We start from the raw sequence: 26,663 nt of genomic DNA, 5'->3' as shown, positions 1-26,663 counted from the left end.
GAGTGAAATTAACCCCTTGCGAATGCTCAGATTGATTTACCCCTTGCGCATGCTCAGATTGATTTACCCCTTGCGCATGCTCAGATTGATTACCCCTTGCGCATGCTCAGTGTAACTTTTACCTATTGCGCATGCTCAGCCCGAAGTGACGCATGCGCACATTTCAGTTGACTTTGCTTTGCTTAGTTAGTGACGCGAAATAGCTCAGTGAGTGTAAAGGTCGCTCCTTCAGTGTTCATAATCTAACGGTCAATATTCTTGAAGATCGGTGTCGTGAATATCTCTCCTCGTAATGGTGCAGTGCAATACTTGAACTTCAGTGTCAATGAATAAATCATAGAATTCGTTATGACAAAATCATAAAGAAACATTTACTTCTATGGAGGCAAACTCTCGTTGCTTGGTGATTTGAATTCTATGATTTTCTTTTTATTCCACTTGGAGATATCTGCAAATGTTGCAACTTTATTGTGTGCACTTGTTCGAGTGGTTCAAGGTTGACGCCACATATTAAACCAATGTGTTCTTATTGTTTTGCGAGTTAATTATACATCATTGTGAGGTGAACTCTGGAAAGGTTGGAGATTCCGTACCATGAAATTAATTAAAGTAAATTTGGCAAGAGATTATATCATTCTTAGCTAGTGATGGAAGAACGGAAAGAAAATTATTTTCCTTCCCAGACTAAACCAAGGAAACTGACAAAATGAGTAAAACTGGGGTCATGGACCAGCCATAGTCATCTTCAGCTCTTCAATAGAAAATGGCCCATCATCGCTGACTAACAATTCCACTTCCACTGGAGCTCTATAATCACCTCGTTTGGGTAAGTGATATCTCCATTTTGTGTTTTCTATATCGAGTCCGGGGTGGGAGTGCATTGTTGGAGTAGGTAAACTTGAGGTAGGTGCCCTCTAATCGGAGCCACGAGTCAACAAACTTAAAGCGTCAATCTGGGATTATTCATTTGGCTAAAACCATACAATTTTACTAGGGTTTTGGGGAGCCCAAGGGTCGTCAAACTTATAGCTTCGATTTGGGACGTTGATTCTAGATACCTCCAGACCAGTTTCATGGCCTTTGGCGCGGGCAAAGGGGCTTCAAAGTAAATCTTAAATTTAGGACATTGATTCTGGATGCCACCAGACCATTCTAATGGCTTTCGGCTTGGCCAATAAGGCTACAAAGTGCCCCCTTCTATCCAAGCCTTCCACTGTAGTCTAAAGTTTTGGAACAAAAAAGCCAGTGTTAAGAGGCTGTAGTCAAAATAATCGTGAAGAGATGCCAACCTGAAGGCAGTGGTCTGGACATAAGTGTCAGCCAGTCCAATATCATGGAAAGAAATATCTGTTTCATATGTATTTTTGCACGTTGAAGCCAAATGTGTTTTCAGTATTTTTGTATCACCCATAGTTTTGTTGTTCCAGCATACTTGCCTATCATTACGTATAGTACATATGTACCAGTGCTCTACAGAGCATTTGAAACGAAAAGCTTAACAAACATAGCTATTCCCATTGTCTGTAAAAGTTACTTTCAGCATGCGCAAGAGATATATCTCACTCTGAGCATGCGCGAAAGAGAAATTCTGGCCAATCTTGCACTTGAGGTGAAGCTTACTCTGAGCATGAGCGAAAGTGAAATTTTGGCCGAGCCTGCGCAAAAGAGGATATCTGCCTGTAGTACTTCGCCAGTTAATGTATTTTACACTATTTTTTGTCACGTATTGGGGGGATCTTATGATTATCATTTTTTCTTTACTTTAATGTAAGCTTAATTCTGCATAGACTAATCCTGGAAGAAACCCTTTTACTCTGCGCATGCGCAGAGTAAAACTCACCCTTTGCGCATGCTCAGATTCATTTAGACCCTTGCGCATGCTCAGTGTAACTTTTACCTATTACGCATGCTCGGCCCGAAGTGACGCATGCGCACATTTCTGTTGACTTTGGTTTACTGAGTGGCGCGAAATAGTTCAGTGAGTGTGAAGGTCGCTCCTTCAGGGTTCATAATTTAACGGTCAATATCCTTGAAGATCGGTGACGTGAATATCTCTCCTCGTAATGGTGCAGTGCAATACTTGAACTTCAGTGTCAATGAATAAATCATAGAATTCGTTATGACAAAATCATAAAGAAACATTTACTTCTGTGGAGGCAAACTCTCGTAATGGCGTTTGTCGCTGCCAAAGGGGCTTCAAGGTGAAGCTTCACTTTGAGAATTCTTTTATGGCTGACTATGTCTGTAGACAGAGTGCACTGGCCTACACGTCTGGGGATGCAATGCACTGGTCTCTAGCCTCCACGTCTAGAGACAGAGTGCATTCGCCTTCACGCTGGGGAACACTGACTTCCATGTTTGGCGTTGGGGTCCACTGGTTTCTATGTTTGGAGACAGGGTTCACATCCCTTCATGTCCTAAGAAGTTTTCCCTTAGCCTCCATATCTGGAGACGGGGTCCACTGGCCTCCTTATCTTAGGAAGTGGCCCCCTGGCCTCCATGTTTGGAGACGGGGTCCGCTGGCTTCCGTGTCTTGAGACGGAGTGCACTCACCTCCATGTTTTGAGACGAAGTACACCGGCTTCCATGTTTTGAGACGGAGTCTACTTGCATCCATGTCTTCAGATGGAATCCACTCGCCTTCATGTCCTGAGATGGAGTGCACTGGCCTCCACGTCTTGAGACAGAGTCCACCGGCCTCTTCCTTTGTAGACGGAGTCGATTGGCATCACGTCTGGAGAAAAAGAGTCTACTAGCCTCCACGCCTCGAGACGGAGTGAATTGGCCTCCACGTCCGGAGACGGGGTCCACTGGCTTCCACTTCTGTTGACTGGGTCCACTGTCCTCCACGTCTGGAGACGTGGTTCACTGGACTCCATGTGTGGGTACGGGGTCCGCTGGCTTCCAAGTCTTGATATGGGGTCCACTGGCCTCCACGTCGGGAGTTAGGGTCTACTGGCCTCCACGTCTGGAGACGGAGTCCAACGGTCTCCACATCTGGAGACGTGGTCCAGTAACCTCCACGTCTGGAAACGGGGTCCAGTGGCCTCCACGTCTGGAAACGGGGTCCACTGGCCTCCACGTCGGGAGTTAGGGTCTACTGGCCTCCACGTCTGGAGACGGGGTCCAACTGTCTCCACATCTGGAGACGTGGTCCATTGGCCTCCACGTTGGGAGTTTCGGTCTACTGGCCTCCACGTCTGGAGACGGGGTCCAACGGTCTCCACATCTAAAGACGTGGTCCAGTGGCCTCCACGTCTGGAAACGGGGCCCACCTTCCTCCACGTCTGGAGACGGAGTTCACTGGCCTCCATGTGTAGAGATGGGGTTCACTGCCTTCCACGTTCTGAGATAGGGTCTTCTGTCCTCCATGTCTCGACAAGTCATCCGATGGCCTCTACGTCTGAAGATGGAGTCATCTGGTCTCCACGATTAGAGATGGGGTCTAAAGGCCTCCATGTTTGTAAATGGGGTCCACTAGCCTCTATGTCTGGAGACGGGGTCCACTGGCTTCCATGTTAGGCGATGGGGTCCACTGGTTTCTATGTTTGGAGATGGTGTCCACTGGCCTCCATGTCTTAAGAAGTGATTCCCTGGCCTCCATGTGTGGAGACGGGGTCCACTGGCTTTCAAGTCTTGAGATAAGGGTCACTGGCCTCCATGTCTTGAGAAGACGTCCACTGGCCTTGTCCGGAGAAGGGAACCACTGGCCTCCGCGTCCGGATAGAGGGTCCACTGGCTTCCGCGTTCGGAGACGGGATCAACTGGCCTTCGCGTCTGGACGTGGAGTCTACTTGTAACAACTTCATGAAGCACATTTTATATGAATTATCACCTGCAAGTTAGTTAATCTTACCCTAACCGCCTCCATACAAGTTTTTGTTTACAAGTTACTAGCTTATCGGTAAGATGGCGTAATGGCGGTTTTTGATAACTGTATGTCATCAATGGTAATATGGGGTAATTACGCTTCCCAAATACATTCCCTTCATACTTATGATTAGCTTTACCAAAGCACTTTTTTCGCACGTGGCCATTTGTCTCTGTTTATACGTTTTAACCTGTTTTTACCCAGTGTTACTTGAGTGCAACGGTGTGTAAACTGTTTTCATACTAGTGAGTATGAGAACATTGTCTGACATTCCTAAATCATCTCCAATTGGCGGACAGCAGAAAACTGTAAACATTCAGTTCTTGATGTCGTGGGGATAACGGTCGCTCGTTACAAGAGGCAGCGAGTAGAAGGCAAAATTCACAGACGCCACACCAAAGATGTCGGATGAACCGTGACGGATTTTTCGTTAGATTATAGAGACATGTTTTGACGCTCGTGGTGAATCACTGAACGAAACCTCGTGACCCAGTACCCAAGTGAGTTGTTTCCGCATTACCTATCCCCATATCTTTATTTATGCCTTAGTTTTCATGATGATTATAGACAATTTAACGAATGGTTAAATTTTCTATACTTTTGTAGAAGCTATGCATGCTTTTACGTATGAGTGTTAAAAGACAAACTTTCTCTATATCGTGATTGTATATAGAAATATCATTTCTATAACTTCTGTATCAAAGAAAATCTATCAGAGGTGCGTTATCCAGCGTTGTATTGACCCTAATGTTATTGCGAGATATTCGTAATGCCCAGCATAGTCGAAATCGCAGACTTTTAGGCTTCTCCGGGACTTTGGGGGCGACATACAATGAAGGGTTTCCTGTCTGATGGCTCCCAGAACTTTCGCCCCCTTCCCCACCCTATGATTCACTTCTGCTTTCATGGTTCCATCCTCTGCCAAATCCACTCCCAGATATCTAAAACACTTCACTTCCTCCAGTTTTTCTCCATTCAAACTTACCTCCCAATTGACTTGACCCTCAACCCTACTGTACCTAATAACCTTGCTCTTATTCATACTTACTCTAAGCTTTCTTCTTTCACACACTTTACCAAACTCAGTCACCAGCTTCTGCAGTTTCTCATCCGAATCAGCCACCAGCGCTGTATCATCAGCGAACAACAACTGACTCACCTCCCAAGCTCTCTCATCCACAACATACTGCATACTTGCCTCTCTCTCCAAAACTCTTGCATTCATCTCCTTAACAACCCCACCCATAAACAAATTAAACAACCATGGAGACATCACGCACCCCTGCCGCAAACCTACATTCACTGAGAACCAATTTACTTTCCTGTCTCCCTACACGTACACGTGCCTTATATCCTCTATAAAAACTTCTCACTGCATCTAACAACTTTCCTCCCACACCATATATTCTTAAAACCTTCCACAGAGCATCTCTATCAACTTTATCATATACCTTCTCCAGATCCATAAATGCTACATACAAATCCATTTGCTTTTCTAAGTATTTCTCACATACATTCTTCAAAGCAAACATCTGATCCTCGCATCCTCTACCACTTCTGAAACCACACTGCTCTTCCCCAATCTGATGCTCTGTACATGCGTTCACCCTCTCAATCAATACCCTCCCATATAATTTCCCAGGAATACTCAACAAACTTATACCTCTGTAATTTGAGCACTCACTTTTATCCCCTTTGCGTTTATACAATGGCACTATGCAAGCATTCCGCCTGTCCTCAGGCACCTCACCATGAGTCATACTTACATTAAATAATCTTACCAACCGGTCAACGATACAGTCACCCCCTTTCCCTGATAAATTCCACTGCAATACCATCCAAACCCGCTGCCTTGCCGGCTTTCATCTTCCGTAAAGCTTTTACCACCTCTTCTCTGTTTACCAAATCATTCTCCCTAACCCTCTCACTTTGTGCACCATCTCGACCAAAACACCCTATATCTGCCACTCTATCATCAAACACATTCAACAAACCTTCAAAATACTCACTCCATCACCTTCTCACATCACCACTACTTGTTATCACCTCCCCATTTGCCCCCTTCACTGATGTTCCCATTTGTTCCCTTGTCTTACGCACTTTATTTACCTCCTTCCAAAACATCTTTTTATTCTCCCTAAAATTTAATGATACTCTCTCACCCCAACTCTCATTTGCCCTCTTTTTCACCTCTTGCACCTTTTTCTTGAACTCCTGTCTCTTTCTTTTATACATCTCCCACTCAGCTGCATTTTTTCCCTGCAAAAATCGTCCAAATGCCTGTCTTTTCTCTTTCACTAATAATCTTACTTCTTCATCCCACCACTCACCACTCTTTCTAATCAACCCACCTCCCACGCTTCTCATGCCACAAGTATCTTTTGCACAAGCTATCACTGATTTCCTAAATACATCTCATTCCTTCCCCTCTCCCCTTACGGCCTATGATTTCACCTTTTTCCATTTTGTACTCAGTCTCTCCTGGTACTTCCTGACACAAGTCTCCCTCCCAAGCTCACTTACTCTCACCACTCTCTTCACCACAACATTCTCTCTTCTTTTCTGAAAACCTCTACAAATCTTCACCTTCGCCTCTACAAGATAATGATCAGACATCCCTCCAGTTGCACCTCTCAGCACATTAACATCCAAAAGTCTCTCTTTCGCGCGCCTGTCAATTAACACTTAATCCAATAACGCTCTCTGGCCATCTCTCCTACTTACATACGTATGCTTATGTATATCTCTCTTTTTAAACTAAGTATTCCCAATCACCAGTCCTTTTTCAGCACATAAATCTACAAGCTCTTCACCATTTTCATTTACAACACTGTACACCCCATGTACACCAATTATTCCCTCAACTGCCACATTACTCACCTTTGCATTAAAATCACCCATCACTATTGCCCGGTCTCGTGCATCAAAACTACTAACACACTCATTCAATTGCTCCCAAAACACTTGCCTCTCATGATCTTTCTTCTCATGCCCAGATGATGCACCAATAATCACCCATCTCTCTCCATCCACTTTCAGTTTTACCCATATGAATCTAGAGTTTACTTTCTTACACTCTATCACATACTCCCACCACTCCTATTTCAGTAGTAGTGCTACTCCTTCCCTTGCTCTTGTCCTCTCACTAACCCCTGACTTTACTCCCAAGACATTCCCAAACCACTCTTCCCGTTTACCCTTGAGCTTCGTTTCACTCAGAGCCAAAACATCCAGGATCCTTTCCTCAAACATACCACCTATCTCTCCCTTTTTCTCATTTTGGTTACTTTGATTCATGTTTGTTGTTTTTCTGACTTTATGTGTATAGAAATGTGCAAACTCGGCCGTTGTCCAATTGGAAAAAGGTAAATTTCAAGATAATGTCCCAGTCACAAAAGTGAGGGTTGAATGAAATAATGATAGCCTTTTTGTCTCATTTCTACGCATACGCAATTAGGAAATAACACTTACTACCCAGGAAAAGGAAATTTTGTTACAGTGTTATTACATCATTATGTACATGTCATAACTTGTGGGAGTACTAAATTGACTAAGTAAACTCAGTTTTGGTGCTTCCAAGAGCTTTGAAATGTAGCATGATAATATCTTCATATAACTGTTAAGATCTTTTCATGATTTTCATTATCTTGTTAACTGTGTTGACTTTAGCATATATCAATACACACCAAAAGACAGGTGGAGTCCACATAGACACAAATATCCTACTCTGATTCAACATTCTTTCGTGCATGCCTCGTATTCTTGTCATGTGAGATCTGTATATAGTCTGGATAAATTGTTTTTCCTACCAAGAAATTGGTAATACTTTGCATTCATCTGGATTATATCATAGTTTCCAATAGTCATTCTGATATTGTACAGTATTTTATGTCGTTCAGTAATTCTAACGAGATATCGTATGATGATACACTGCAGAATATATTTGGATCGTCATAAAAGAAGCTTATGTGACTTAATTATGGAATAATAGTACAATTAGGGTGGGGCCAGGTACAATGCCCTATGGCTTGGTATTACCATAATCATGACAGTTAATCAAGCAAGAAACATCGGTCTTCATACGTAAGATTTCCTTCCTAATCTTATGATTCTGTCAAAATTGTTATTCATATTAGTTTTTTTTTTTTTTTTTAATTCACTGCATGTACTTCTCCACAGTTATTCATGTCTTCCTGTATTCTTTCCTTGACATCATCTACCGTTCTTGTATTAACATTTTAGATTATTTTTTCTTATACACTCCCCTTTTCTGCCGTTCCTCATTCTCTGTATTCAGGTTACTTTTTAGTTCATCTTCTGTCACCTGAAGAGGTGTTGAATTCACCTTTCTGTCCTACGTCATGTTCCTCGCTCCCTTCTTACTGAGTTTACTGTTTAACTCTTTGTTTGCACAGTTTGACTAATACATTCTATATGTATTTGTTTTGTCTTTCCTCAGCGGCATCCTACAGCGAAAAGCACTTTCCCATATCCTGAAAGAGTCAATGAGACATACAACCATACACGCACAAGCACAAATAATTGGTCGCGTGGAAACTGATGCGGACGGATGTTCATGTAAACAGACTAGGGCAGAGAAATACACATGTGGACCCATACACACATGAGAATACATGCAAGTAGAATTATACGCGTGCAAACGCACACAAACGAAGAGAAAGTCTACAAAACACCTAACATATCACCTTTACATCATCTGTATACTAGGATTAATAGCTTGCGTCTGTAGCCTTTCCTTGTACGACAGATCGTTTAAAGTGCCAGTTTGTTAGTTACCCCCTTCTCTGTTCATTTTCTCTAATCATGATATCCTTCTATAAATGTTATAACATGTAGGGGTAGTAGATGGATAAAGTAAACTCAATGTGCGGTCTTTAATTGACTTGGGCATAGTTACGCGTATCAAACAACAGCAGGAATTCATACAGACTCTAATATCCTTCTCAGACTCAGTATTCTTCGTGCATGCCTCGAATTCTAAAGTCATATGAGTCCTGCGAAGAGGATCCATAAACTAATTTTGCTATTATCCTGTTGGTAATACTTTGCTTTGATCTGGATTAAACGTAAGTTGCTTATAGTCGCTCTATTACTGTAAAACATTTGTTTCGTTCTGTAACTCTAACGATTTATCTAAGGATGGTACCTTACAGAAAATCTTTGGATGAGCATCAAAGAAACCTCTGTGGCATCAGTCCTCAGTAAATCGTAGACATATTGTACAAATATGATGGGACCAAGTAGACAGCCCTGTCGTTTGTGACTACCATAATCATACTTGTAACGCTACTCAAACTGACAGGTCTTTAGATACTTGGTTACCTCTTCTTTTTTTAACTTTTGATCATTGTCCTGTCGGATGCAGGTGGAAGCCTTTTGCTTGAGGGTAAAATTAAGTGTGAGACTATTGATAATTCTGTGGGTGAAGTTATGGGTGATCTTATATGTTGTTTGAGGGTGAGAAGAACTCTGAACTTACATACCTCTCTACTTTTTCTCCATTTTGGTACCTCTTTGAGGTTGAAAGTGAAGTTCAGGATGAGGATGTAACATGATTTAGATATAGTTGATGTAATATAATGTGATTGAAATTGAGTTAATATAGTTAGGGCTTAGGTTTATATTGTGGGCAAGTGAGAAGTTTCAGTTAAGGTGAAGATCGACCTGATTGCTTTTTTTCCTCTAATTTTCCAGTGAGGTGGTCGTATCCTGTCCTTTGTGGTTCCAATACAAATCGTTGTTATTTAAGGTGAAAGTAAACATGAGATTGATCTATAAGTTATCGTTGAGGTTACACGTGAGTTTAGATTTTATGTAAGGGTGAGGAGTCTGCACTTTTCTCTATACACCTCTCTACCTAATTGGTTAGGTTCAGAGGAAGGTTAAGGGCGGGCTTGATGTATTATAATGTGGATGTTTCAATTTGAAGTTGTGCATAAATATGAAGTTTCCGTTAAGGTGAAGTTTAGCTTGATTTGCTTTTATATATCATTGTGATCTAGTGTACCACCGTCCTATCCTCTGGGGTACCGGTAGGAATTGTTTTGGTTGCGGGTAAAAATAAGAGTAAAGTTCATGATAAGGTTATGGTTGAGCTTTTGTGTGAATTTAGATATGTGAGGTTCAGACGTCGTCTGAATTCGATTCTCTACATATTTTCCTTTGTTCAAACGAAGTTGAGAGCAAGGTTCAAGGTAGGGTCTATGTAAGATGATATGTGAGGTTGAAGTAATGGAATAAGGATGAGATTTATGTTAAGCTTGGGCAAGAGTTTGTAGGTTTGGTAAGAGTGAGAATTGACCTTCCTTGCTTTTTTTCCTATCATTATACTGAGGGGTGCTGCCATCCTGTCTTCCCCGAATGCTGGTAAGATGTGTTGTAGTTGTGGGTGAAATTAAGAATGAGGTTTGAAAAGTTTTAGATGAAACTATGGGTAAGTTTACATGTTATGTGAGGGTGAGAAGTGGTCTGAACTTTCCTCACTATTCCTTCTCCTATGTGATATCTTAGTATCTTAGTGAAGATAAGAATGAAATTCACAGGTAGTATAATTTGATTTAATATTGTTTAGGTTTACTTAATGGTTTTGCATAGATATAAGATACCATTTAGTGAAGAATGGCTTGAATCAGTTTTCTTTATCGTTCTCCTGATCATTATCCTGTGAACCGATGCTGACCTGTCTTATGGGATTCTGTAAAGATTCTTATGCTTCAGGATGAAGTAAAAAATGTCGTTGATGAGAAAGTTATGGGTGAGAATAGGTTAATACTACAGATTAAGCAAAGGTGAGAGGTAGTGCCTCTTTTTTCTACATCTTCTTTCTTGTGATAAAATGCCGAGATTAAGAGTTAGCTTCAGGATGATGGTGACGTAACATTTTGTGTGCCAGGTTCAGGTTAAAGCTGTGCATTCGTTTGAAGGTTTGTTGAAGGTTTTGTTAGCTTAAATGTTGCCCTGAGATGCTCTTGTCCATCACTATTATGTTAGCACCCTTATCCTGTCTTTTAGGGTGCCAATGGGAATTCTTGTGGTTGCTGTTGAAAATAGGGGTGAGATTCTTTATGATATAGGGGTGAGATTCTTTATAATATAGGGGTGAGATTCTTTATAATATAGGGGTGAGATTCTTTATAATATAGGGGTGAGATTCTTTATAATATAGGGGTGAGATTCTTTATAATATAGGGGTGAGATTCTTTATAATATAGGGGTGAGATTCTTTATAATATAGGCGTAAAATTCTTTATAATATATGGGTGAGATTCTTTATAATATAGGGGTGAGATTCTTTATAATATAGGGGTGAGATCTTTTATAGGATTGTCAGTGAAGTTATGAATAAGTTTAGATATTACATCAGGTGAGTAGTGCTCTGAACTTATTTTTTCTAATACCCCTTTGTAGTATATGTTTGAGGTTAAAAGTAAGGTTCAGGGTGAGAATGATGTAATATAACCAGTGAAACAATTTTGCAATACGATGTGGGTGAAGTTCAGGTTAAAGATGCCCATGAATACGAAGGTTCAATTGAGGTGAAGATTGGCTTACGTTTAGGCTTTTCCGAGACATGAGAGTGACATACAGTGAAGGCTTCCTACCTGATGGCCAAAAAAGGTTGTTCGCTCCCTGACACATGTCGGTGTAAAGGAATTAGACGAAGTAGTGTGTCGTGACGTAAGCTACCGACGTGTAAGGCAGGAAGCCGAAATGGGTAAACAAATTAATCGAAGTTAGATTGTCGACCAATGAACTAACGACGCCAAACTAACGCGTCCCTTTAGGACATTTGTTCTAGCTAATGCCAGACGATTATATTCAACTTGCATGGCCAATAGGTCGTCAGAGTAAAGCTTCACATTGAGACTCTTATTCAGGTTAACACTAGACGATTCTATATAGGCTTTGTGAGACACATATGTCGTCCAAGTTAAGTTTTACTTTGAGAATTTTCCTCTAGCTCACACTGGTGCGGGCTACATAGGTCATGAAAATAAAGCTTCAGTTCGGGAAAACTATTCTGGCAGAAGCCAGACGATTTTTTTCAGCTTTTGTTGGCTCTACAGGTAATCAAAGTAAAGCTTCACTCAGCAAATTTTATTCTGACCACTGCCAAACTATATTTTGTAGCTGTTTCGGGCTCCACAGGTCATCAAATTAAACCTTCGCTTTAATTCAGTAACATGGAAAAATAGATATCTGTTTCTCATGCATTTATGCACGCAGAAGCCAAATGTACGTTCAGAATTTTTCTATCCCTCATAGTTTTGTTGTTCCATGATACTCGCATATCTTTACGTACAGTATATATGTACCAGTGCTCTATAGATCATTTGAAACAAAATGCTTAACAAACACAGCTATTTTCATTGTGTGTAAAAGTTACTCTGAGCATGCGCAAGAGGTAAAACTTACTCTAAGTATGCGCTAAAGGAAAATTTCAGCCAACCTTGCTTACTCTGAACTTAAGCGAAAGTGAAATTGTAGCCGAGCCTGCGCAAAAGAGGATTTCTTCCTGTATTACTTCATCAGTTATTGTATTTTATACAATTTTTTGCGGTGTCTTGGGGGAGTCTTATAATTTAATGTTTTTTTCTTTTTAGATTCTAAATGTAAGCCTGAATCTACAGAGACTTATACTTGAAGAAATCCACTTATGCGTAAACTCGCCGAAAATTTTTCTTTAGCGCATGCTCAGAGTAAGATTCACCCCTTGCGGGTGCTCAGCGTAAGTTCTACCTCTTGCGCATGCTCAGTGTAACTTTCACCTCTTGCGCATGCTCGACCTGAAGTAACGCATGCGCACATTTCTGTTGACTTTCATTTGCTTAGAATTAGTGGCGCGAAATAGATCAGTGTGTTTGAAGGTCGCTCCTGCTGCTTTCGTAATGTGAAGGGTCAATATCCTTCAACATCGATGTCGGAAATATCTCTCCTCGTAATGGTGCAGGTGTCAATTAACGAATCATAGAATTCGTTATGACAAAACTATGAAGAAACATTTACTTCTATGGAGACAAACTCTCGTTGCTTGATGATCTCGACTTCCATGATTTTTTCGCCCTTTTATTGGGTGATATCTGCAAATGTCGCAACTTTTTTGTGTGTGCACTTGTTCGAGTGGTTTATGGCTGACGACACTTCTTACGCCATTATGTTCTCATTCGTTTGCGAGGTAAACTCTAAAAAGGTTAGAGATTCATTACCATGAAATCAACGAAAGTAAATTTCGTAAGAGATTATATCATATTTACCTAGTGATGTAAGAAAATTGCAAGAAAATTCTTTTCCTTTCCAGACTGAACCGAGGAAACTGACAAGATTACCAAAACTGGATTCACCGAGCAGCCATAGTTATCTTCTGCTCTTCAGTAGGAAATTATCCATCGTTCTCTAACACTTCCACCACAGCTCTATAATCACCTCGTTAAGGTAAGTGATATCTCCATTCTGTGTTTTCTGTTTGAGGTCCGGGGTGGGAGTGCCTTGTTGGAGTAGTTAGAGGTAAACATGGTGGTAGGAGCTCACTAAATGGGGCCACGAGACATCAGACTTAAAGGGTTCAATCTGAAATTTTTCTTTTGACTAACGCCACGCAATTCTAATCGGGTTTTGCGGAACCAAGAGTTGTCAAACTTAAAGCTCCTCCTTGAGACTTTTGTTCTGGCTTACTCCAGAAGTAAAGCTTTGATTTGGGACTTTGATTCTGGATATCGCCAGATCATTTTAATGGCTTTCGGAGCGGGCAAAGGGGCTTCAAAGTAAAGCGTAAATATGGGACATTGTTTCTGGATACCGCCAGACCAATCTAATGGCCTTTATCGCCGCCAAAAAGGTTACAAAGTAAAGTTTTAACCTGGGACTTTGATCATGGATGCCGTTAGACCATTCTAATGGCGTTTGGCGCGGCCAAAGGACTTCAAAGTAGTCCTTCAACTTGGGACTTGATTCTCGATGCCGCCAGACCATTCAAATGGTCTTTGGCGCGGCCAAAGGGTCTTTGCAGTAAAGCTTCAATTTGGGACTTTGATTCTGGATGTCGCCATACCATTCTAATTGTCTTTGTCGCTGCCAAAATTGCTTCAAAGTAAAGCTTCATTTTGAGACTTTGGTTCAAGACCATTCTAATGGCGTTTGGCTTATCCAGAGGGGCTTCAAAGTAGAGTTACACTTTGCGACTTTATTTCTGGCTTTCACCCAGTGATTGTAATGGAGATTGGCGCGGCTAAAGGGGCTTCAAAGTAGAGCATCCTTATGGGACTTTTATTTTGGCCGGCGCCAGACGACTTTAATGGCGTTTGGCGCTTCAAGATGAAGCTTCACAATGGCACTTCTCTTATGGCTGACCACGTCTGGAGACGGAGTGCATTTGCCTCCACGTCTGTAGAAGTGCACTGGTCTCTACTTCTGGTGAAGTAGTGTTATCGTCTCTACGTCTGGAGACAGTGCATTCATCTCCACGGCTGGAGACGTAGTGCACTATCCTCCACCTCCACGTCTGGAGACAGAGTGCACTGGCCTTCGTTTGTGGAGACAGGGTCCACTAGCCTCCATGTCAGGAGACGGGGTACACTGGCATCTACGTCTGGAGACGGGGTCTAGTGGCAGCCATATCAGAGTTTGGGTCCACTGGCCTCCATATCAGAGTTTTGGTCCACTGGCCTCCATATCGGAGTATGGGTCCACTGGCCTCCATATCGGAGTTTTTGTCCACTGGCCTCCACGTCTTAAGACAGGGTCCACTGTCCTCCACGTCGTAAGACAAGGTCCACTGACCTCCACGTCCAGAGATTGGGTACAGTTGCCTCAACGTCTGGAGACGGGGTCCACTGGCCTCCACGTCCGGATACGGGGCCCACTGGCATCCACGTCTGGATACGGGATTCCATTGGCCTCCGCGTCTGGATGTCTTCTGTGAATTATCACCTGCAAGTTAGTTCGGTTTGCTCTAACCATTCATCAAGAACATTTTGTATGATGTATGAAATTGATGTTACTTAAGTTTACCCTAACCGTCTCCACACAAATTTTAGTTTACAAGTTATTAGCTTATCGGTAAGATGGCGCTAGTGGCGGTTTTGACAACGATTTATCATTACTGGTAATCTGGGGTAGTTACGCTTCCCAAAATGCATTCCCTTCAAATCTAAGAAGTCAAGATTAGTTTTATCAAAGCACTGGCGCCTTTCGCATGTGGCCATGTGTCTGTTTATACCGCTTTAGTCCGTTTTTACACTGTTATCTGAGCGTAATGTTGTGAAGACTGTTTACATACTAGTGAGTTTGAGAACAATGGTTGACATTCCTCAATCATCTCCATTTGGCAGACAGCAGAAAACTATAGCCATTCAGTTCTTGGTTCCGTGGGGATAAAAGTCGTTCATCACAAGAGGCACCAAGTGGAAGCCAAATTTCAAAGACGCCACACTGAGGATGTTGGATGAATCCGTGACGGATTTGGCGTTGAAATTATAGACAGACATATTTTGACGCTTGTGGCGAATCACTAAACGTAACATGATCCCTAGTACCCAAGTGAGTTGTCTCCGCATTGTCTTTCCCCAAATCTTTATTCAAACTCTAATCATCATGATGCTTATAGACAATTTAACCGAATAGTTATATTTTCTATAGTTTATGTAGAAGTTATTCATGCTTTATGTATGAGTGATAAAAGATACATTTTCTCTATATCGTGATTGTAATCAGAAATATTATTTCTATCACTTTGTTGCAAAGAAAATCTACCAGTGCCTTACCCAGCGTTGTATTGACTCTAAATTTATTACGAGATATTCATAATACCAAGCGTAATCGAAACGGCAGATTTTTAGGCTTCTCCGAGACAATAGGGCGACACACAGTGAAGGCTTCCTGCCTCATGACCAAAAAGGTTGTTCGCTGCCTGACACATGTCGGTGGAAAGGAAATAGACGAAATAGTGTGCCTTGGAGTGAGTTACCGACGTGGTTTTTTTTTTTTTTTTTTCTTAGTTCATCGAAGTATTATGTAGTGAAGTAATCTACCGACGTGTATCAGGGACTGAGCCACAGGCGGCTATCTAGAGTGAGTTACGCTTTTTTTTTCACTTTCTTGGTGTGTAAGGCAGGAAGACGCAATGTGTGTAAACTAATTAGCTGAAGTATATCGAGGAATGAACCAACAACTCCAAACTAAAGCGTCCCTTTAGGACTTTTGTAATAGCTAATGCTAGACGATTATACTCAACTTGCATGGCTTTTGGGTTGTTAAAGTAAAGCTTTACATATTACTTTATTCAGGTAACGCTATACGATTTTATACAGGTGTTGTGGGGCACATAGGTCGTCCAAGTAAAGTTTTGCTCTGAGAATTTTCCACTTGCTAACACTTTTGCGGGCTACATTGGTCATCAAAGTAAAGCTTCACTTTGGGAACTTAATTCTGGCTGAAGCCAGACGATTCTATTTAGCTTTGGGGGGCTCTACAGGTAATCACAGTAACACTTCACTTAGCAATTTTTATCCTGACCAATACAAAACGATATTTTGCAGCTTTTTCTGCCTCCACGGGTCATCAAAATATAGCTTAGATTTGGGAATTATATCTTGGTCGACGACAAACTATTTCATTCAGTTTTTGCGAGGTCCACTGGTCATCATATTAAAGCTTCACTTAGGAAGTCTTGTTTTGGCCAATGCCAGACGATTTTATTTACCTTTTATGAGCTCTAAGAACCATGAGAATGAAAGTTCTCTTTCGGAATCTTATCATCGCCGAAGTCAAACAATTTTATTCGAAATTTTTGGGTTCCACACGTAATGCAAGGAATGCATCACTTTCGGAATTCTATTTTGGCTGATGTTATTTGATTTGATTAAGCTTTTGTAGGTTCCACGGATCACCAAGTCCTTCTCTTTGGAAATTTCTTTTGGCTGATGGCAGACGAATCTATTCAGCTTCTCTAAGCTCCGCAGGTCATGAAGTGCAAGAAAAAATATGGGAATTTTTCTTTGATCGAGGCCACACTATTTTTTTTCGGGAATTTTATTTTGACCGACGCTAGACGATGTACTTCAACTTTTGTGAGCTGTACGGATCACTAAAGCAAAGCTTCACTTTTTTTAAATTTTACTTGGCTGAAGCCTGACGATTCTATTTAGCTTTGGGGGGCTCTACAGGTAATCACAGTAACACTTCACTTAGCAATTTCTATCCTGACCAATACAGAACGATATTTTGCAGCTTTTTCTGCCTCCACGGGTCAGTAACTTATTTGGTAACTTATTTGACTGACGTTAGACGATTTCATTCAGCTTTTACGAGCTCCATGGATCATCAAAGTAAAGCTTCACAATGATAATTGTATATTCTGGCCGATACCTAACGATTCTATCAGCTTTTTCAGATATGAAAATAATACTTCTTTTTGGTAATTATACTCTGGCAGATGCCAGATGATTTTCTTTTCTTTTAAATTTTGCGAACTCCACGGATAGTTAATGTAAACCTTCACTTCAGGATATCTATTCCCCCTGATGCAAGATGATTTCATTGTTTTTGTGGGTTCCAATTCTTATTAAAGTAAAGCTTCACCTTGGAAGTATTATTTTGGCCGACGCCAGACAATTTTTTGCGTTTTGTCTGGGCTCTATGGATCATCAAAGTAGAACTTCAGTTTGGGAATTTAATTCTGGCTTACGTCAAATCTTTTTCTTTTTTTTTTGCTTTAGCGGGCTGCACGGGTCATCAGAGCAAGCTTCACTTTCTGAACTTTATTTAATAGGACATCCTACGGTTTTATTTAGTATATGCTGGTTACAAGCGTCATTAAAGTAAAGCTTCACTTTCGGACTTTTATTTTACGCCTTCCAGCGTCGTCTAAACAAGTTTTGGAACAAAAAGCCAGTTTTACGAGACATTAGTCAATATAATCGTGAAATGATGCCAACCTGAAGGAAGCGATATGCACATAAGCGTCGGTCAGTCCAGTAACAAGGAAACAAAATATGTTTCTCTCGTAACTTTGCAAGCTAAAGCCAAAGGTGTTATAGAATTTTTCTATCACCCAGAGTTTTGTTGTTCCAGCATACTTGTATATCATTACGTATAGTACATATGTACCAGTGCTCTACAGAGCATTTGAAACAAGACTACTTTGTGTAGCTTTTGTGGGGCCCATGGGTCATCTTTTTTACTTTTCTTCTGGCTAATGCCGGACGATTTAAATCAAATTTTGCAGCTTTCACGGGGCGTCAGACTTAAAGCTTTCCTTTACATTTTTTCTTTTTTCTTTTTTTTTTTTTGGCTCACGCCAGACCATTATAATCGGTTTTTGAAGGGCACACTGGTCAACAAGATTAGGCTTCACTCTGGAATTTTTTTCTTCCTAATGCCCAAATATTCCACTCGGGTTCTACGAAGCCCAAGGGTCTTCACACTTAATGCTTCAATCTGTAACTTTTCTTCTGGCTAACGTTCGACGATTTTGATCGGATTTTGCTGGGCCCACGGGTCGTCCAACATTAAGCTTCACACTGGGACATTTCTTCTGCATAAGAGGACTACGCCATCTGAAACTTATGTACTTGTTTCCATGATTAACGTTCATTGCCTACATACTCTCTTAGTAGTCAGATACTATTGGCATTATCATCTTAACCCAAGCTTCAAGCTGTTATCTATAAATTCTTCGTAAGAAACGAAGAGGGACTCCTTGGCTTTGAATATAAGAATATGTTTAATGAGCAATTCGACAGATCACAAAAGTGTCAAGTCAGACTAGAGAGTTACCAAAACCTCTGTGGATGTTATAAAGTTAAATCATTAACTCCATCTTGCCGGATTCCCACTGGTCTAAGTAGTTATCCATTATTTCTTCCAATGATCAATGAATCATCACCCATCAGCACTTTCAAACCTATATAATCCTCATACTTGAATAAGATTCTACCATGGTGCTTTATCTAAACCGTATTATTGTATGAAAGGAACATTACCTTTTCTTGAAGAAAAGCAAGAAACACATGTTCTGGTTGATTTTTCTTTCGTCTTATACAAAGAGCACTTGCGTGAGATCTCCCACTAATTGTCACGGTCATGTTGACTGAATTTATGTCATGTAGTAAAATCAGGTGACTGTGAATATATTGGAGATTACTCAATGAAAACAACAACAACAACAACAACAACAATAACAACAACAACAACAACAACAACAACAACAACAACAAACGGGGATGGAGACAATGTAATTCAATACATTCCCTGAAGGAATCGTGTAAACATGTAATTCACTACCAGAAAATATTGCAGTACCCCCTTCCGTTTAAGCCTTTCAGCGTAGTCTAAACAAGCTTTGGAACAAAAGCCAGTTTTACGAGGCATTAGTCAATATAATCGTGAAATGATGCCAACATGAAGGAAGCGATATGCACATAAGCGTCGGTCAGTCCAGTAACAAGGAAACAAAATATGTTTCTCACGTAACTTTGCAAGCTAAAGCCAAACGTGTAATATAATTTTTCTATCACCCATAGTTTTGTTGTTCCAGCATACTCGCATATCATTACGTACAGTATATATGTACCAGTGCTCTACAGAGCATTTGAAACAAAAAGCTCAACAAACACAGTTATTTCCATTGTTTGTAAAAGTTACTTTGAGTATGCACAAGAGGTAAAACTTACTCAGAGCATGCGCTAAAGGAAAACTTTGGCCCAGCTTCCAACAGCGGCAAAGCTTACTCTGAGCATGAGCGAAAGTGAAATTTTGGCCGAGCCTGCGCAAAAGAGGATTTCTTCCTGTAGTACTTCACCAGTAATTGTATTCTACACTATTTTTTATTATGTATTGGCTGAGTCTTGTGTATATCGTTTTTGTTGTCTTTTTGAAGATTTTAGTACACTTAAAATCTACATAGACTTATACTGGAAGAAATCCTCTTTGGCTTAAACTCGACGAAAATTTTTCTTTAGCGCATGCTCAGAGTAAGATCCCCTCCTTGCGCATTCTCAGATTGAGATTCACCCCATGCGCAGGCTCAGGGTAAGTTTTACCTCTTGTCCATGTTCGGCTTGAAGTGTCGCATGCGCTCATTTTTGTTGACTTTGATTTGCTTAGAAATATTGGTGAGAAATAGTTCAGTGAGTGTGAAGGTCGCTCCTCCAGTTTTTATAATCTGACGGACAATATCCTTGAAGATCGGTGTCGGGAATATCCCTCCTCGAAATAGTGTTATGCAATACTTGTACTTCAGGTGTCAATTAATAAATCATAAAATTCGTTTATGAGAAAATTATAAAGACATATTTGGTTCTATGGAGGCAATCTCTCGTTGCTTCATGATCTTCACTCCTCTGATTTTTTTTTTCTTTTTAATGGATGGTATCCCCAAATGTAGCAACTTTGTTGTGTGTGCACTTGTTCGAGTGGTTCAAGGTTGATGACACTTCTTAAACCACTGTGTTCTCATTCGTTTGTGAGGTACTGATACATCATTGCGAGGTGAACTCTGAAAAGGTTGGAAATTCTGTACCATGAAATTAATGAAAGCATATTTGGCAAGAGAATATATCACACTTACCTGTTGATGGAGGGACAGTAAGAAGAATATTTTCCTTTGCAGACTGAACCCAGGAAACTGACAAATTTAGCAAAACTATATTCATCCAGCAGCCATAGTCATCTCCAACTCTTTAATAGGAAATTGCCCATCGTTGACCAACACTTCCACTGGAGCTCTGTAATCACCTCCTTAAAGTAAGTGATATCTCCATTTTGTGTTTCCTGTATTGGGTCCGGGGTAGAAGTGCTCTACTGGAGTAGGAGGAGGTAAACTTCGGATAGGAGCCCTTGATTCGGGCAACGAGTCATCAAACTTAAAGCGTCAATCTGGGATTTATCTTTTGGCTAACGCCACACAATTCTAATTGGGTTTTCCGGGGCCCAAGGGTCGTAAAACTTCAAGCTCCTCTTTGAGAATTTTGCTCTGACTTACGCCAGTAGTAAAGCTTCGATATAGAACTTTGATTCTGGATACCGCCAGACCATCTTAATGGTCCTTGCCACGGGGAAAGGAGCTTCAAAATACAGCTTGAATTTAAAACATTGATTCTGGATGCCGATAGACCATTCAAATGGCCTTTGGCGCGGCATAAAAGGCTACAAGTTAAAATTTCAATTTGGAACATTGATTATGAATGCCGTCAGACCATTCTAATGGAGTTTGGCGCGGCCAAAGGAGCTTCAAAATGATGCTTTACTTTGGGATTTTTCTATTACCTGGTGCCAGACCATTCTAATGGCGTCTGGCACAGGCAAAGGAGCTTCAAAGTAAAGTTTCACTTTGGGACTTTCCTTCTGCCTGGCACCAGAACATTTTAATGGCGTTTGGTTCTACTAAAGGTGCTTCAAAGTAAAACATCACTTTTGTACTTTTCTTTTGGCTGGCGCCAGACCATTCTAATGTCGTTTAGCGCTGCCAAAAGGGCTTCAAAGTAAAGTTTCTCTATGGGACTTCTGGCTGGCACCAGACATTCTAATTGCGTTTGATGCGGCTAAAGGGGCTTCAAAGTGAAGCTTCACTTTGGAATTGTTCCTGTAGCTACCGCCAGACCATTCAAATGGAGTTTGGTGCGGCCAAAGGGGCTTCAAAGTAAAGCCTTACTTCTGTTTTGGTTGGCGTCAAACCATTCTAAAGAGGTTTGGCGCCTCCAGAGGCGGTTCAAAGTAAATCTTCACTTTAGGGCTTTCCTTGTAATGGCGTTTAGCGCGGCCAAAGGGGATTGAAAATATGGTCCACTTTGGGACTTTTCTTGTAATGGCGTTTAGCGCGGCCAAGGGGGATTGAAAATATGGTCCACTTTGGGACTTTTCTTCTAACTGGCGCCAGACGATTCTAATGATGTTTAGCGCGTCCTGGGGGGCTTCAGAGTAAAGCTGCACTTTGGGACTTTCCTTCTGGCGTAAGCCAGATGATTCTAATGCCGTTTGGCGCGCCGAAGGGGCTTCATAGAAAAGGTTCCCTATGTGACTTCTCTTCTAGCTTGTGCCAAACGATTGTAATGGCGTTTGGCGCTGCCAAAGGGGCTTCACCATGGGACTTCTCTTATGGCTGACCTCGACGTTTTGAGACGTAGTGCACTGACCTCCACGTCTGGACACGCAGTGCACTTGTCTCTACGTCTGGTGAAATAGTGCGCTCGCCTCCAAGTCTGCAGACAGTGCATTCGCCTCTATGGCTAGAGACCGTTGTGCACTATCCTCCACGTCTGGAGACAGAGTGCACTGGCATTCATTTGTGGACACGGGGCTCTCTGGATTCCATGTTTTGCGATGGGGTTCACTGGCTTCTATGTCTGGAGATGGGGTCCACTTCCCTTCATGTCTTAAGAAGTTTTCACCTAGCCTCCATGTATGGAGACGGGGTCCATTGGCCTCCATGTCTTGAGAATTGGTCAACTGGCCTCCATGTTTGGAGACGGAGTCCACTGGCTTCCATGTCTTGAGATAGAGTCCAATCGCCTCCATGTCTTCAGACGCAGCCTATTGGCCTCTATGCCTTGAGACGGAATACACTAGGATCCATGTCTTGAAACGGAGTCCACTGGCATCTATGTCTTGAGACGTATTCTACTGGTTGTTATGTCTTGAGACGGAGCCAACCGACTTTATGTCTTGAGACGGAGTCCACTCCCATTCAAGTCTTCAGGCAGAGTGCAGTGATCTCCACGTCTGGAGACGGAATACACTAGCCTTCACGTCTTAAAAAGAGTCCACTGGCATCTTCGCTTATAGACGGAGTCGACTGGCCTCCTCGTCTGGAAACCGAGTCCCCTGACCTCTACGTCAGGACACAGAATCCACTATCCTCCAAGCCTGAAGAAGGAGTGAATTAGCCTCTACGTCTGGAGATGGAGTCTACTGGCCTCCACGTCAGGAGTTGGGGTCCACTAGCCTCCACGTCGGGTGTTTGGGTCTACTGGCCTCTACGTCTGGAGACGGGGTTCACTGGCCTCCATGTATGGAGACCTGTTACCACTGGCTTCCAGGTCTTGAGGCAGGGTCCTCTGGCCTCCATGTCTTGAGAAGTAGTCCACTGTCCTCCACGTTTGAAGACGGAGTCTACTGGCCTTCGCGTCTGGAGACGGAGAGTCTGCCGGCCTCAGCGTCTGGACACGGAGTCTACTTGTAACAATTTCATGAATCATCACCTGCAATTTAGGTTTACTCTAACCATTCTTCAAGCACATTTTGTATTGATGTATGACACACAGGTATTCGTTTACAAGTTGCTAGATTATCGGTAAGATGGATCTTGTGGCGGACTTTAACAGCTATATGTCATCACTAGTAATCTGGGGTAGTTACTCTTCCCAAATACATTCCCTTCAAACTTAAGATGTTAAGATTACTTTTACTAAAGCACTGGCGCCTTTCGCAGGTGTCCATGTGTCTCTCTTTATACCGTTTTAACCCACTTTTACCCAGTCTTTCTTAAGTATAATGTGAAAACTGATTACATACTAGTGAGTATGAGAACATTGAATGACATTTCTAAATCACCTCCATTTGGCGGACAGCAGAAAACTGTAAACATTCAGTTCTTGGTTCCGTGGGGATAACAGTCGTTCGTCCGAAGAAGCAGCGAGTGGAATCAAAAATTCACAGACGCCTCACAGAGGATGTCGGATGAACCATGACGGATTTTCTGTTGAGAATATAGACAGACATGTTTTGACGCTCGAGCTGAATGATTGAACGAAACCTAGTTACCCAATACCCACATGAGTTGTTTCCGCATTATCTATCACCATATCTTTATTTGAACTTTGATCTTCCTGATGCTTTTAAACAAATTGACTGAATAGATATATTTCCTATAGTTTCTGTAGAAGCTATGCGAGTTTTTACGCATGAGTGTTAAAAGATAAGTCTTCTCTATATCGTGATTGTATATAGAAATATCATTTCTATAAATTTGTTTCAAAGAAATTCAATCAGGGGTGCCTTATCCAGCGTTAGATTGACCCTAATGTTATTACGGGATATAAATCCTGCTCAGCATAATCGAAATGGCAGGCGTTTAGGATTCTCCGAGATATTACGGTGACATACAATGAAGGTTTCCTGCCCGATGACCAAAAAAGGTTGCTCGTTCCCTGACACACGTCGGTGTAAAGGAATTAGACGAAGTAGTGTGTCGTGTTGTGAGCTACCGACGTGTGTTATTGACGATGCCATCGAAGACTGTTGGAGAGTGTGCAGAGTTTTCTTTTTGAGTTAGTCGAAGTAATGTGTGGTGAAGTAAGCTACAGACGTGTATCAGAGACTGAGCCACCGGCGGCATTCGAGAGTGAGTTACGCTTTTTTTTCCACTTTGTAGTGTGTAAGGCAGGAAGCCGCAATGTGTGTAAATGAATCACTCGAAAGTGGATTATAGAGGAATGAAACAACGATGACAAACTAAAGCGTCCCTGTAGGACACTTGTTCTAGCTAATGCCAGACGATTATATTCAACTCTCATGGCCTGTGGTTCTTCAAAATAAAGCTTTTTATTGAGACTTTTATTCAAGTTAACGCTAGACTATTTTATGTAATTTTTGTGGGGCACAGAGGTCGCCCAAGTAACGTTTTACTTTGTGAGTCTTCCCCTGGCTAACAATTGTGCGGGCAATATTGGTCATCAAAGTAAACCTTCACTTTGGGAACTTTATTCTGGCCGAAGCCAGACGATTTTATTCAGTTTTTGAGGGCACTACAGGTAATCAAAGTAAAGCTTTAAACTGCGATTTTCATTCTGTCCAATGCCAAACGATATTTTGCATTTCTCTCGGGCTTCACGGGTTATCAGAATAAGCTTCGCTTTGGGAATCATATTTTGGTCGACGACAAGCTATTTCATTCAGCTTCTGCTGGGTCCACTGGTCATCAAATTAAAGCTTCATTTTGGGAGCTTTATTTTGGCCGATGCCAGACGATTTCATTTAGCTTTTATTGGCTCCAAGAATCACTTTCGGAATTCTATCATGAACGAAAGTCAAACAATTTTATTCGAATTTTTCGGGCTTCACACGTCATCCAAGGAATGTTTCACTGGGAATTTTATTTTGGCTGATGGCAGACGAATTTATTCAGCTTCTGTAGGTTTCACAGGTCACAAAAAAGGGGGGAGGGGGGGAATTTTACTTTGACCGAGGCCACACGATTCTTTTTGGGACTCTAAGGATCATGAAAGTAAAGTTCTAACTTGGGAATTCTATCTTGACCGCCGCCAAACGATGCAATTCAACTTTTGTGAGCTCTACTGATCATTAAAGCAAAGCTTCACTTTGGGAATTTTTCTTGACCGAAGCCTGACGATTCTATTAAGATTTTCCTGGCTTCTAGAAGTATCAAAGTAAAGCTTCACTTTGGGAACTTTACTTGATTGACGTTAAACGATTTCATTCAGCTTTTACGAGCTCCACGGGTCATTAAAGTAGAGCTTCAAGTTGGTAATTCTTTATTCTTGCCGACTCCTGACGATTTTATTTGGCTTTTGTGGGCTCTTTGAGGTATCAAAGTAAAATTTCTTTTTTGGTGATTTTATTCTGGAAGATGTTAGATGACGCTAGAGACGGTGTCCACTGGCCTCTATGTCTTGAGAAGTTGTCCACTCGCCTCCACGACTGAAGACGGAGTCTAATGGCCTCCACGTCTGGACACGGAGTCCACTCGCCTCCACGTCTGAAGACTGAGTCTAATGTCCTCTCCTCCACGTCTGGAGACGGGGTCCACTGGCCTCCGCGTTCAGAGACTGTGTCCACTGGTTTCCGCGTCTAGAGACGGAGTCCACTAGCGTCCGCGTCTCGACACGGAGTCTCCTTGTAACAATTTCATGAAGCACATTTTCTATAATCATCACCTGCAAGTTAGTTAGGTTCACTGTAACCCTTCATCAAGTACATTTTGCATGATGTATGACAAGCAGTTTAGATAAGTTTACCCTAACCATCTCCATACATGTTTTTATTTACAGTTTACTAGCTCATCGGTAAGATGGCATTAGTGGTAGTATTTGACAACTATATTTCATCACGGGTAATCTAGGGTGGTTACGCTTCCAAATACATTCCCTTCAAACTTAAGAAGTTAAGATTAGTTTTAGCAAAGCACTGGTGCCTTTCGCACGTTTCCATGTATCTGTTGATACCGTTTTAGCACGTTTTTACCCAGTGTTACCTAAATGTAATGTTGTGAAAACTGTTAACATACTAGTGAGTATGAGAACATTGGCTGACATTCCTAAGTCATCTCTATTTGGCGGATAGCTGAAAGCTGTGAACATTCAGTTCTTGATGCCGTGGGAATAACCGTCGTTCGTCACAAGAGGCAGTGAGTGGAAGCCATAATTCACACACGCCACACTGAGGATGTTGGGTGAACCGTGACGAATTTTCCGTTAAAATTATAGAGACATGTTTTGACGCTCGTTCTGAATCACTGAACGAAACCTGGTGACCCAGTACCCAAGTGAGTTGTTTCAGCATTATCTATCCCAATATCTTTAATCATACTTTAAGTTTCATGATGCTTATAGGAAATTTAACTAAATGGTTATATTTTCAATAGTTTATGTAGAAGCTATGTATGAGTGTTAAAAGATATATTTTCTCTATATCGTGGTTATATACAGAAATACTATTTCTATAAATTTGTTTAAAAAAAAATATATCAGAGGTCCCTTATCCATTGTTGTGTTGACCGTAATGTTATTGCGAGATATATTGCCCAGCGTAATCGAACGGC

At 41.5% G+C, this 26,663-nt stretch overlaps 1 protein-coding gene across 5 annotated transcripts in view; it reads left to right on the top strand.

Annotated features, from left to right (window-relative positions):
* Kaz1-ORFB overlaps positions 1 to 26,663 on the top strand; it is a 66,524-nt gene that overhangs the window by 3,418 nt on the left and 36,443 nt on the right. For 2 of the 5 annotated variants that reach the window (XM_071687278.1, XM_071687286.1), the window contains exons 1-3: positions 203 to 826; positions 13,191 to 13,324; positions 20,499 to 20,632. The gene's annotated coding sequence lies outside the window, so the exon portion shown is untranslated. Of the gene's footprint in view, positions 1 to 202; positions 827 to 13,190; positions 13,325 to 20,498; positions 20,633 to 26,663 lie in introns of those variants that run through there. The other 3 variants (XM_071687295.1, XM_071687304.1, XM_071687315.1) reach the window with 2 other exon arrangements.

This window comes from Panulirus ornatus, chromosome 3, assembly GCF_036320965.1.
Source record: "Panulirus ornatus isolate Po-2019 chromosome 3, ASM3632096v1, whole genome shotgun sequence".
Lineage (NCBI taxonomy): Eukaryota > Metazoa > Arthropoda > Malacostraca > Decapoda > Palinuridae > Panulirus > Panulirus ornatus.
The sequence above is the reverse complement of the archived record's forward strand: the minus strand, read 5'-3'. Positions and strand labels throughout refer to the sequence as shown.